This window comes from Crinia signifera, chromosome 2, assembly GCF_055691185.1.
Source record: "Crinia signifera chromosome 2, ASM5569118v1, whole genome shotgun sequence".
NCBI lineage: Eukaryota > Metazoa > Chordata > Amphibia > Anura > Myobatrachidae > Crinia > Crinia signifera.
This window is the reverse complement of record NC_139218.1, coordinates 18,130,395-18,144,757: the sequence shown is the minus strand read 5'-3', so window position 1 is coordinate 18,144,757 and position 14,363 is coordinate 18,130,395. Positions and strand designations below refer to the sequence as shown.

The window sequence follows — 14,363 nt, the reverse complement described above, 5'->3', positions numbered from 1 at the left end:
CCCGTGTTACTGGCTTCCGTGTTACCATACAGGCAGCATGTGTTGTTGGCTTTCGTGTTACCATATAGGCAGCGCGTGTTACTGGCTTCCGTGTTACCATACAGGCAGCGCAGGTTACTGGCTTCCGTGTTACCATACAGGCAGCGCAGGTTACTGGCTTCCGTGTTACCATACAGGCAGCGCGTGTTACTGGCTTCCGTGTTACCATACAGGCAGTGCGTGTTACTGGCTTCCGTGTTACAATACAGGCAGCGCAGGTTACTGGCTTCTGTGTTAACATACAGGCAGCGCGTGTTACTGGCTTCCGTGTTACCATACAGGCAGTGCGTGTTACTGGCTTCCGTGTTACCATACAGGCAGCGCGTGTTACTGGCTTCCGTGTTACCATACAGGCAGCGCAGGTTACTGGCTTCTGTGTTAACATACAGGCAGCGCGTGTTACTGGCTTCCGTGCCACTCTCACAGCTCTTTTCCACACCTCTTCCTTGTGGGTAAGGACACAGCACCTGCTGCATATGTACATGACATCAGGGACTGCAGCCTGGGGGGGGGGGGGGTCACATCGCTCCAGCAGCGGCTGCCAGGCTCAGACACACAGGGACGGTGTCTGCTCCTCTCCCCGGCCAAATGAAAATGAACAGGAAATACTTGTTCTCCTGTCCCGCCTTCCTGCAGCAATTGGCTTCTGCTCTCCACATGTGATCGGACGGATGACTCTGGCCAGGCCCCTGCAAAGTGATTGCTGCACGTACTGATGTAAGATGTAGTGAGATCTGCAACTAGCCAATGACGATGGATCCTTCTCTAACACGCCACATTGGTGGGGGCTGCCCTGTTTCCTATATTACTACTTTCAGACCGCAAGTGCTGTGTCGCACACGGGATTAGGACACGGGTCCCACCCCCAGAGCAACACGGCAATGCGGTCTGAAAGTTTCGACAGGGGGCAGAGGGATAACACTGACACGGTGACATCACAGGGGGCGGAGGGATAACACTGACACGGTGACATCACAGGGGGCGGAGGGATAACACTGACACGGTGACATCACAGGGGGCGGAGGGATAAAACTGACACGGTGACATCACAGGGGGCGGAGGGATAACACTGACACGGTGACATCACAGGGGGCGGAGCTGGGCGGCGGGGCGTCATCGGGGGCTCTGGAGGAGGCCGTACTTGGAGCTGACAGTGCTGCCTCCTCCATACTGTGAACAGGACACGGGTCGATCCAGGCACCCGCTCACACTACACTTGACACGGGTCACAGCCGTGTTCAACCCTGGTCATTACCAGGGTTGAACACCTGTGTTGCTCGACCCGTGGTGGCCTTTTCAGACTGCACCTTGACAAGGTGCGGTATAAGAGAATGTGTAGGAGCTGCACAACTAATTAATAGTATTGGAGATTAAGCTGTGAGAGCTGAAACAACTCGTCGTGTGCTTCTTCTTTGCCTGGGAGCTTGGACATTGCCTGGGAGCTTGGCATGTGCATATTCCTCACCCAGAAGAGCTTGGACATCGGCGTGTGCATATTCCTCACCCAGAAGAGCTTGGACATCGGCGTGTGCATATTCCTCACCCAGAAGAGCTTGGACATCGGCGTGTGCATATTCCTCACCCAGAAGAGCTTGGACATCGGCGTGTGCATATTCCTCACCCAGAGCGTGTACATCTGCATGTGCAAATTATAAGCCTGAAAATTTATATATACGTGTCTGCATCTTCCAGGCCGAACAACTCGGACATCCGTGTGTGCACAATTCTCACCCAAGATCTCGGACATAATCATGTGTGTCTTCCTCCCACAAGAGCTCGGATATCGGCATTTGAGTCGTCCATGCCAAAGAGCTTGTACATCATCATGTGTGTCTTCCTCCCACAACAACTCGGACATCAGTGTGTCACATTTCTCACCCAAGAGCTCGGATATCGGTATTTTTGTCTTCCTCCCACAAGGAGGGATTTTCGTCTTCCTCCCACATCAGCATGTGTGTCTTTCTCACCCAACGCAGCTCTAAGTTTGATATTGAGTATCAGAAAAAACAAAGAAAAAAAGGAAAATCAGTTTTGCTGGGATGCACTCCTCATCCACTAAGTCACACATGACTTGGAATAACAGTACAATATGTGCAAATGAAAGTAAAAGTACGTGTAAGGTAGGTACAGAAATAAGAAAGATGATTGAAGATTCAGAATCGTCTCTGATGCAAATCTTGCTCTGCCAATGTGTAAAGAGATTAATAAACGATTTTTGATTTGTGTTGTATCTTTATTGACTTATAGAAAGTTGCAATTGCTGTCAATGCGTATAAACAGATCTACTGCTATGTGTGGAGGGTATCACATACACTGTAATGATTTTAACTACACAGTTGCAACATTTTATTCACATCAGGTTCTCACAGTTGCTACACAGTAATTGCTATATGTAGTGGTGACACATGCACTGCTCTGCGGCTCTTGGAATATACCCTTCAGCTATTCTTAGCAAAATAGACGACCTACCTCAAATGGGTGAGTTGTATTAATGACCATATGAGTATGTCACTTATATGCTGGCTTTTGTGTCCCCAGCTTCAGGCTTAGGGCCGCATTTATAAAGTAATATTGGCGGCTAAATCCCGGAAACACCCGTTACAGGCGGACGGGCCGCCAACGCTAACGCCAATGCCAACGGGTCGTCGGGACTACAATTGCCAGGGAAAAATGGAAAATAAACCAAAGGCTCGGGAGGAACGGATGGAAATGCACAAACGCAAACGCGTTGGTGGCCCGACGTCTGTTTCCCAACGGATCGGAACGGACGGAAATGCACAAATGCATTTGTGGCCTGACGTCTGTTACGGTTTCCCAACGGCTCGGGGCGGACGGACGGAAATGCGCAAATGCTTTGGTGGCCCGACATCTGTTACGGTTTCCCAACGGCTCAGGACGGACGGACGGAAATGCGCAAACGCAAACACGTTGATGGCCTGACGTCTGTTACGGTTTCCCAACGGCTCGGGACGGACGGAAATGCGCAAACGCGTTGGTGGCCCGACGTCTGTTGCGGTTTCCCAATGGATCGGGACGGACGGATGGAAATGCGCAAACGCAAACGCGTTGGTGGCCCGACGTCTGTTATGGTTTCCCAATGGATCGGGACGGTCGGAAATGCGCAAAAGCGTTGGTGGCCAGATGTCTGTTACGGTTTTTCAACGGATCGGGACGGACGGATGGAAATGCGCAAATGCAAACGCGTTGGTGGCCCGACGTCTGTTATGGTTTCCCAATGGATCGGGACGGACGGAAATGCGCAAACGCAAACGCGTTGCTGGCCTGAAGTCTGTTACAGTTTCCCAACGGCTCGTGTTGGGGGCGGACTCCCAACGGCTCGTGTTGGGGGCGGACTCCCAACGGCTCGTGTTGGGGGCTCGTGTTGGGGGCGGAATATCCTCGTGTCAACTCAACCACCATTGAGCTCCACTATAAAAGAATGGAACAACACAGACTCTCGCCATAATGCACCATGGCCTCACTCACCATCTTATTGGGAAAGGCTGCCAAGCTTATTATATTCTCTACATTTCTAATACATCTGAGTGCAACCAACTACATGGGATTACTGGCAAGAGGAGACATCTCAAAGGTTTTAACGATTTGGGTAAGTGCGGCTAGATCTTTAATATATTAAACGCTGCCGTTGTCATATGGATGTCGTCGTCGGATGGATGCCTTTGTTGCATTGATGCCGTTGTTGTATGGATTATATAGTCATAGTGATGCCATTGTCGTAGCGATGCCGTTGTTGTATGGATTACTGATATTAGTGTAGTGTAGTGAGATTTGCGATCAGTAAATGATGCATGTACAGTATATCAGGCTTTCATGCACTGGAATAGGATCACTACCAAATGACAGGTAACAGTGCGACACACACTGATGAACAGGTTACAGACGGACGGGCCGCCAACGGGACGTCGGGACGCCAATGGCCAGAGACAAACTGAAAATAAACCAACGGCCCGGGACGCTAACGGAAATGCTAACTCAAACTCTAACGCCATCGGAAAATAAACCAACGGCTCGGGACGGACGGACGGACCAATGACGCTAACGGAAATGCTAAGTCAAAGGGAAACTCTAACGCCATCGGAAAATAAACCAATGGCTCGGGACGGAAGGACGGGCCAATGACGGTAACGGAAATGCTAACTCAAACGCAAACTCTAACGCCATTGGAAAATAAACCAACGGCTTGGGACGGACGGGAAAATTACGCTAACGGAAATGCTAACTCAAACGCAAACTCTAACGCCATCGGAAAAAAAACCAACGGCTTGGGACGGACGGGCAAATGACGCTAACGGAAATGCTAACTCAAACGCAAACTCTAACGCCATCGGAAAATAAGCCAACGACTCTGGACGGAAGGACAGGCCAATGATGCTAACGGAAATGCTAACTCAAATGCAAACTCTAACGCCAACGGAAAATAAACCAACGGCTCAGGACGGGCCAATGACCCTAACGGAAATGCTAACTCAAACGCAAACTCTAACGCCATCGGAAAATAAACCAACGGCTCGGGACAGGCCAATGACGCTAACGGAAATGCTAACTCAAACGCAAACTCTAACACCATCGGAAAATAAAGCATTGGCTCGGGACGGACGGACGGGCCAATGACGCTAATGGAAATGCTAACTCAAACACAAACTCTAACACCATCGGAAAATAAACCAACGGCTCGGGACAGACGGACGGGCCAATGACACTAACGGAAATGCTAACTCAAACGCAAACTCTAACGCTATTGGAAAATAAGCCAACGACTCGGGACGGAGGGACGGGCCAATGACGCTAACGGAAATGCTAACTCAAACACAAACTCTAACACCATCGGAAAATAAACCAACGGCTCGGGACGGACGGACGGGCCAATGACGCTAATGGAAATGCTAACTCAAACACAAACTCTAACGCCATCGGAAATTAAACCAACGGCTTGGGACGGACGGACGGGCCAATGAAGCTAATGGAAATGCTAAGTCAAAGGCAAACTCTAACGCCATTGGAAAATGAACCAACGGCTCGGGACGGATGGGCCAATGACGCTAACGGAAATGCTAACTCAAACTCTAACGCCATTGGAAAATAAACCAACGGCTCGGGACAGATGGACGGGCCAATGACGCTAATGGAAATGCTAACTCAAACACAAACTCTAACACCATCGGAAAATAAACCAACGGCTCGGGACGGACGGACGGGCCAATGACGCTAATGGAAATGCTAACTCAAACACAAACTCTAACGCCATCGGAAATTAAACCAACGGCTTGGGACGGACGGACGGGCCAATGACGCTAATGGAAATGCTAAGTCAAAGGCAAACTCTAACGCCATTGGAAAATGAACCAACGGCTCGGGACAGATGGGCCAATGACGCTAACGGAAATGCTAACTCAAACTCTAACGCCATTGGAAAATAAACCAACGGCTCGGGACAGATGGACGGGCCAATGACACTAAACGGAATGCTAACTCAGACGCAAACTCTAACGCCATTGGAAAATAAACCAACGGCTCGGGACGGGCAAATAACGCTAACGGAAATGCTAACTCAAACGCAAACTCTAACGCCATCGGAAAATAAACCAACGGCTAGGGACGGACGAGCAAATGACGCTAACGGAAATGCTAACTCAAACGCAAACTCTAACGCCATCGTAAAATAAGCCAACGACTCGGGACGGAAGGACGGGCCAATGATGCTAACGGAAATGCTAACTCAAATGCAAACTCTAACGCCATCGTAAAATAAACCAACGGCTCAGGACGGGCCAATGACGTTAACGGAAATGCTAACTCAAACGCAAACTCTAACGTCATCGGAAAATAAACCAATGGCTCGGGACGGGCCAATGACGCTAACGGAAATGCTAACTCAAACGCAAACTCTAACGCCATTGGAAAATTAACCAATGGCTCGGGACGGGCCAATGACGCTAACGGAAATGCTAACTCAAACGCAAACTCTAACACCATCGGAAAATAAAGCATTGGCTCGGGACGGACGGGCAAATGACGCTAACGGAAATGCTAACTCAAACGCAAACTCTAACGCCATCGGAAAATAAGCCAACGACTCGGGACGGACGGGCCAATGATGCTAACGGAAATGCTAACTCAAATGCAAACTCTAACGCCAACGGAAAATAAACCAACGGCTCGGGACGGGCCAATGACGCTAATGGAAATGCTAACTCAAACGCAAACTCTAACACCATCGGAAAATAAAGCATTGGCTCGGGACGGACGGGCCAGTGACGCTAATGGAAATGCTAACTCAAACACCATCGGAAAATAAACCAACGGCTCGGGACGGACGGACGGGCCAATGACACTAACGGAAATGCTAACTCAAACGCAAACTCTAACGCTATTGGAAAATAAGCAAAAGACTCGGGACGGCCAATGACGGTAACGGAAATGCTAACTTAAACATCATCGGAAAATAAACCAACGGCTCGGGACAGGCCAATGACGCTAACGGAAATGCTAACTCAAACGCAAACTCTAACACCATCGGAAAATAAAGCACGACTCGGGACGGACGGACGGGCCAATGACGCTAACGGAAATGCTAACTCAAACGTCATCGGAAAATAAACCAACGGCTCGGGACGGACGGACGGGCCAATGACGCTAATGGAAATGCTAACTCAAACACAAACTCTAACGCCATCGGAAATTAAACCAACGGCTTGGGACGGACGGACGGGCCAATGACGCTAATGGAAATGCTAAGTCAAAGGCAAACTCTAACGCCATCGGAAAATAAACCAACGGCTCGGGACGGATGGGCCAATGACGCTAACGGAAATGCTAACTCAAACTCTAACGCCATTGGAAAATAAACCAACGGCTCGGGACAGATGGACGGGCAAATGACACTAAACGGAATGCTAACTCAGACGCAAACTCTAACGCCATTGGAAAATAAACCAACGGCTCGGGACGGGCAAATGACGCTAACGGAAATGCTAACGCAAACTCTAATGCCATCGGAAAATAAACCAACGGCTAGGGACGGACGGGCAAATGACGCTAACGGAAATGCTAACTCAAACGCAAACTCTAACGCCATCGGAAAATAAGCCAACGACTCGGGACGGAAGGACGGGCCAATGATGCTAACGGAAATGCTAACTCAAATGCAAACTCTAACGCCATCGGAAAATAAACCAACGGCTCGGGACGGACGGGCAAATGACGCTAACAGAAATGCTAACTCAAACGCAAACTCTAACGCCATCGGAAAATAAGCCAACGACTCGGGACGGAAGGATGGGCCAATGATGCTAACGGAAATGCTAACTCAAATGCAAACTCTAACGCCATCGGAAAATAAACCAACGGCTCGGGACGGGCCAATGACGCTAACGGAAATGCTAACTCAAACGCAAACTCTAACGCCATCGGAAAATAAACCAATGGCTCGGGACGGGCCAATGACGCTAACGGAAATGCTAACTCAAACGCAAACTCTAACGCCATTGGAAAATTAACCAACGGCTCGGGACAGGCCAATGACGCTAACGGAAATGCTAACTCAAACGCAAACTCTAACACCATCGGAAAATAAAGCATTGGCTCGGGACGGACGGGCAAATGACGCTAACGGAAATGCTAACTCAAACGCAAACTCTAACGCCATCGGAAAATAAGCCAACGACTCGGGACGGAAGGACGGGCCAATGATGCTAACGGAAATGCTAACTCAAATGCAAACTCTAACGCCAACGAAAAATAAACCAACGGCTCGGGACGGGCCAATGACGCTAATGGAAATGCTAACTCAAACGCAAACTCTAACGCCATCGGAAAATAAACCAACGGCTCGGGACGGACGGGCCAATGACGCTAATGGAAATGCTAACTCAAACGCAAACTCTAACGCCATCGGAAAATAAACCATTGGCTCGGGACGGACGGGCCAATGACGCTAATGGAAATGCTAACTCAAACACAAACTCTAACGCCATCGGAAATTAAACCAACGGCTCGGGACGGACGGGCCAATGACGCTAACGGAAATGCTAACTCAGGCATTCCCAACCACGGTCCTCAAGGCACACCAACAGTGCAGGTTTCAGTGATATCCAGGCTTCAGCACAGATGGTTTAATCAAAATCCCTCAGATACTAAATAAGTCACCTGTGCTCAAGCCTGGATATCTACAAAACCTGCACTATTGGTGTGCCTTGAGGACCGTGGTTGGGAATGCCTGTGCTAACTCAAACGCAAACTCAAACGTCATCGGAAAATAAACCATTCGCTCGGGACGGACAGACGGGCCAATGACGCTAAGGGAAATGCTAACTCAAACGCAAACTCTAACGCCATCGGAAAATAAACCAACGGCTCGGGACGGGCCAATGACTCTAACGGAAATGCTAACTCAAACGCAAACTCTAACGCCATCGGAAAATAAACAGTAAATACATTATTTCCTGTTCTGCCCTCTATCAGCAATCGGCTGCCGCTCTCCAACTGTGATTGGACGGATGACACCGGGCAGGCCCGAGGAAAGTTATTGTTACAAGTACTGATATTAGTGAGGTGTAGCATCGGGACGGACGGGCCGCCAACTCCAAATGAGACGTCAAGACAAATGTTACGGCCCGGACATGAAATGAGTCCCGGGCCCTAAAATTCCTGATGGCAGCCCTGTTGGGGCATGTCCATTGTGAATGCAGCATATGTGCAGTCAGGCGTCAGTTGGTCTAGTGCGAGAACATCGCCCATGGTCCCTGTGTGTGTGTGACAGCATCAGCATTAGAATTAGGCCCTGGGCATCCAGCTACACCCAAAGCTTCATTTTCAGCCATTGCATTTCTAAAATTTTCTTTTCCTTTACAGATCTCAGGCAGCAAAATTCCTCAAACCACTGAGTGCAATCGCACAGATCCGTCCGAAGACATCCGTCAAATCAAATCCCTATTTATCTACTCAAAGGTAGGTTTGGGCGCCTTCACCAGTGGCGTCACTAGGGGGGTGCGGCCCACACGCCTTATAAAGGCCCCCATACACTAGAAGCTATCCCTATAAAGGCCCCATACACTAGTAGCTATCCGTATAAAGGCCCTCATACACTAGTAGTTATCCCTATAAAGGCCCCCATACACTAGTATCTATTCCTATAAAGGCCCCCATACACTATTATCTATTCCTATAAAGGCCCCCATACACTAGTAGCTATCCGTATAAAGGCCCCCATACACTAGTAGCTATCCCTATAAAGGCCCCCATACACTAGTAGTTATCCCTATAAAGGCCCCCATACACTAGTAGCTATCCGCATAAAGGCCCCCATACACTAGTAGCTATCCCTATAAAGGCCCCCATACACTAGTAGCTATCCGTATAAAGGCCCCCATAAACTAGTAGATATCCCTATAAAGGCCCCCATACACTAGTAGTTATCCCTATAAAGGCCCCCATACACTAGTAGTTATCCCTATAAAGGCACCCATACACTAGTAGCTATCCCTATAAAGGCCCCAATACACTAGTAGCTATCCCTATAAAGGCCCCCATACACTAGTAGCTATCCGTATAAAGGCCCCATACACAAGTAGCTATCCCTATAAAGGCCCCCATACACTAGTAGTTATCCCTATAAAGGACCCCATACACTATTAGCTATCCTTATAAAGGCCCCATACACTTGTAGTTATCCCTATAAAGGCCCCCATACACTAGTAGTTATCCCTATAATGGCCCCCATACACTAGAAGTTATCCCTATAAAGGCCCCCATACACTAGTAGCTATCCGTATAAAGGCCCCCATACACCAGTAGCTATCCCTATAAAGGCCCCCATACACTAGTAGCTATCCCTATTAAGGCCCCCATACACTAGTAGCTATCCGTGTAAAGGCCCCATACACCAGTAGCTATCCCTATAAAGGCCCCATACACTAGTAGCTATCCATATAAAGGCCCCCATACACTTGTAGCTATCCCTATAAAGGCCCCATACACTAGTAGCTATCCCTATAAAGGCCCCCATACACTAGTAGCTATCCGTATAAAGGCCCCCATACACCAGTACCTATCCCTATAAAGGCCCCATACACTAGTAGCTATCCCTATAAAGGCCCCCATACACCAGTAGCTATCCGTATAAAGGCCCCCATACACCAGTAGCTATCCCTATAAAGGCCCCATACACTAGTAGCTATCCCTATAAAGGCCGCCATACACTAGAAGCTATCCCTATAAAGGCCCCCATACACTAGTAGTTATCCCTATAAAGGCCCCCCATACACTAGTAGTTATCCCTATAACTAGTAGCTACATACACTAGTAGCTATCCCTATAAAGGCCCCCATACACTAGTAGCTATCCCTATAAAGGCCCCCATACACTAGTAGCTATCCGTATAAAGACCCCCATACACTAGTAGCTATCCGTATAAAGGCCCCCATACACTAGTAGCTATCCCTATAAAGGCCCCATACACTAGAAGCTATCCCTATAAAGGCCCCATACACCAGTAGCTATCCGTATAAAGGCCCCCATACACCAGTAGCTATCCCTATAAAGGCCCCCATACACTAGTAGCTATCCCTATAAAGGCCCCCATACACTAGTAGCTATCCCTATAAAGGCCCCATACTCTTCACCTACTGAAGAGCATCTAGAAGGGAGATCTGTTCCTCGCACATCACAGAATACAGTAACTTATACAGTTGTACATCTGCCATCAGAAGGAGGACGCAGCCGCCATTGTTAATGAAGTTATGGAACAAGTCGCCATATTCATCTACTGTCACTACCAAGTGCTTGAGTACAAACAGCAAGACGTGGAGAAGATAATGGGGATCGTACATAGCCGTACTGGGCTGCTACCAGACTGTGTAAGTGTATGATACTGCCACCTGGTGTTCCCATCACATAATTACAGTCATTATTGTGTGTTGTGCATCAGACCCAGACTGTAGGAACCAGAGGATTTATTTGTCATTTTCTGTTTCAGAGTATGAGAACTCGTCCTGGTATCAGTAAGGGAATAAGAGATTACTTCTCCACGCTCCGGGACCTTGTGAGAGATGAAAAGGTGAGATGTGTGTGCAGTATGTAATGTGACTTATCTAACATCCGTCCCCTAGTACTGGGTACACACATTGATTCTCGGCCTGACATGCGTACATCTTTCTGTTGAGTAAAGCTCACATAGCGTTGGCCACGCCCCCATAGTGATGTGAAAAAAGTGGGTGTGGATCGCAATTGCAGCATTGTTGTAAGGATACACTTCCTTTTCACAAGCCACACCCCTTTTGGGAGTGCATGAGTCCTGATGAGTAATCTTAAAATGTTAAGGAGGCACGATGTCAGTATCAGCAGATTTCCACAGCCAGCCAGATTCTGAGAGGATGAGACAGATTACATGTTGTTGCTTTCTGTATCCAACTAACCTGATTCTTATTCTGTTTCCTAGAGTGTTGATGTGTGCACCAGGGGGATCATTATCAATAAGGTCAGGAGACTCGTTATACACACTCATCAACTCTGCTCCCGCATAGAACAATAACGCATCATCGGCTGATCACACAGAGGCTGCCCAGCTTGCCCTCATATTCACCAGGATCATTAACACCTCACTGGACCTGCGCAAGGTGCCCTCCTGCTTCAAATGTTTTATCATTGTCCCGATCCCTAAGAAATCATCTATCACGTCCCTAAATGACTACAGACCAAATGCGCTAATGTCTGTGGTCATGAAAGTGTTGAGTGACTGGTGTTGATCCACCTCAAAGATATAAGTGGCCCTCACCTAGTCTGGTATGGATCCACCAGTGAGGGGGACAGACGCAGGCTACAAAGGGTGGTGAGGACGGCTGAAAATATCAGTACCAACCTCCCCCCTGTTCAGCATCTGTACTTGTCCAGGATCAAGAAACGTGTTGGAAATCGTAGAAGACCATTTGCATCCTGGACACGTCTTGCACAAAATGCTTCCATCTGGCAGACGCTTCAGAGCTATTCCTGTAAAGTCAACTAGAAGCTTAAAAAGCTTCTTCCCCAAGCTGTCCATCAACTGAACAATTGTAGTATGCCCCAAAACCAATATCTGTAAAGTAATATACACTGTGCTCCACGTTGTCTGTGTATATTGTATACCTCCCGCTGTTGTGTTGTCTCTTGGCAGTTGCATTGTACCCAGAAACAAACTCCTAGCTCAAACCGCCCTCCCCCCCCCACTTCTTTCTTTCTTGGTGCCCCTATGACACCTGGTGCCAGGTAGCGACTGCCTCCAATGTCTCAGGGATTCCACCACTTCTATAATAACTTCTTATGCTCTGTACATCTACAAACTTCTACATCTGCGTGTGCGGCTTTTACTGCTATTACCTGTTATATTATAGTGATCCTATTACAGTGCATAAAAAGCTATTTCCTGGCATCTGAGGACTTTTCATCATTACAAATACACTTTTATGAAAATATGTGAAGTATATTTGTATTCATTGAATATCAGAGATAACAGAACAATTAAGAATGTATGCCAAAGAAATAAAATGTTATTTACTGTATATTACATTTATGTCTCAGTCTCAAATACTGTATATTTTATTTAACAATGAAGCAAGTCTTTAAAATGAAGGTGACAAAGGTGCCACATGCATAAGGAGAATATTACAGAGGAGCTGCCTCAGTGGAATGTGTGCACAGGGGCGGATTGGGACTTGATTCCGGCCCGGGAGCAGGGGGGCGCCGGTATGGTGAACCCCTGCTGTATGTGACTGCTCTTATCCTTGCCAATTTGCTTTGAGGATTCTATCACATCTGGCAAATATCTTTGATTGGTTATACCAAGCTAGAAAAATCCCTTATTTTTTCTGATTGCTGGAAGCTTACCGGATTATTTCTGAGACACCTGACTCCTAAGTCTTTTTTGTACTGAACATTCATAGTTACTGCTGATTGCAATTTCTGCCCCTGATGAAGTCATGATTTGACTAAACGCGTTGGGCCTTCTATCTGTGATCAAGAAATCTCTGAATTGAGCAATTACCACTGATGTTCACCAGGAAAGTGTTTAAAATTCCTTCATACATACAACCAGTGGCTAGAAGGTAATTCGACCGAAACGCGTTGGTGGATCCAGTGTGTGAGCAGCCATCACCTACCTTCTAGCCACTGATTGTATGTATGAAGGAATTTTAAACACTTTCCTTTTTTTAAATGTTTTTTTCTATTTTTTACTTTCTTTATATATTTTTTTTGGTACTTGTTTCCTATCTGGGCGCCCACTAAGTTAATTGCGCACCATGCTATTCTCCGTAGAGAAATCTGATCGCATCGCATCGTATACATACACGATATTGAACGATGCGATGCGATGCGATGCGATCCGATTCGATTTCCCATAGGAAACAATGTTAAATGGATCAATTTACCCAAATCAGCATAGGGAAGAATGGTAAATGGGCCAGAAACCCCAAAAAAACCCACAGAGCAGTGGAATGTCCCCCCAAAAGTAGTTGACGCCACCCCGCCATCAACGTGAACCCGAAGCGTGGCGAGCGCAGCGAGCCCGCGAGGGGCGGCGGTACGCGTCCTCCGACCTTTTCATGCCCTACTATCCACTAGGGCGTGGAGTGAGAATAGAATAGTGTGGCGAGCGCAGCGAGCCACCGAGCCCGAAGCGTGGCGAGCGCAGCGAGCCCCGCGAGGGGACGCGGATACCTTCACAGGTAAACGCGTCCCTTCGCGGGCTTCCCAGGTGTCCGCGTCGCCATGGACACCTGGGAAGCCCGCGAGGGGACGCGTATAACTGTGAAGGTATCCGCGTCCCCTCGCGGGGCTCGCTGCGCTCGCCACGCTTCGGGCTCGGTGGCTCGCTGCGCTCGCCACACTATTCTATTCTCACTCCACGCCCTAGTGGATAGTAGGGCATGAAAAGGTCGGAGGACGCGTAACGCCGCCCCTCGCGGGCTCGCTGCGCTCGCCACGCTTCGGGTTCACGTTGATGGCGGGGTGGCGTCAACTACTTTTGGGGGGACATTTCAATGTTCAGGGGTGTTTTTGGCCCATTTACTATTGTTCCTATGATAATTTGGCTAAATTGAGCCATTTCACATTGTTTCCTATGGGAAATCGAATCGGATCGCATCGCATCGCATCGTTCAATATCGTGTATGTGTACGATGCGATGCGATCCGATTTCATTACGGTGCCGTACGTAGAAAACCTGGGCACCCAGATAGGAAACAAGTACCTTTTTTTTATATGGACTGTATAAGGCCTTTTTTTTGGATTGTTTACTCAGTTATTTTGGACTTTTGCTATATTTCTGTGCACAG

The 14,363-nt window shown here is 48.1% G+C and overlaps 1 long non-coding RNA gene across 1 annotated transcript in view; it reads left to right on the top strand.

The window, feature by feature from the left end:
* LOC146058682 (uncharacterized) overlaps positions 1-12,554 on the top strand; it is a 35,043-nt gene extending 22,489 nt beyond the window's left edge. Inside the window, exons 2-5 of the long non-coding RNA XR_014469897.1 lie at positions 8,911-9,006; positions 10,764-10,913; positions 11,033-11,113; positions 11,495-12,554. This is a non-coding gene — a long non-coding RNA (uncharacterized LOC146058682). The remainder of the gene's footprint in view (positions 1-8,910; positions 9,007-10,763; positions 10,914-11,032; positions 11,114-11,494) is intronic.
* The last annotated feature ends 1,809 nt before the right edge of the window (positions 12,555-14,363 follow it).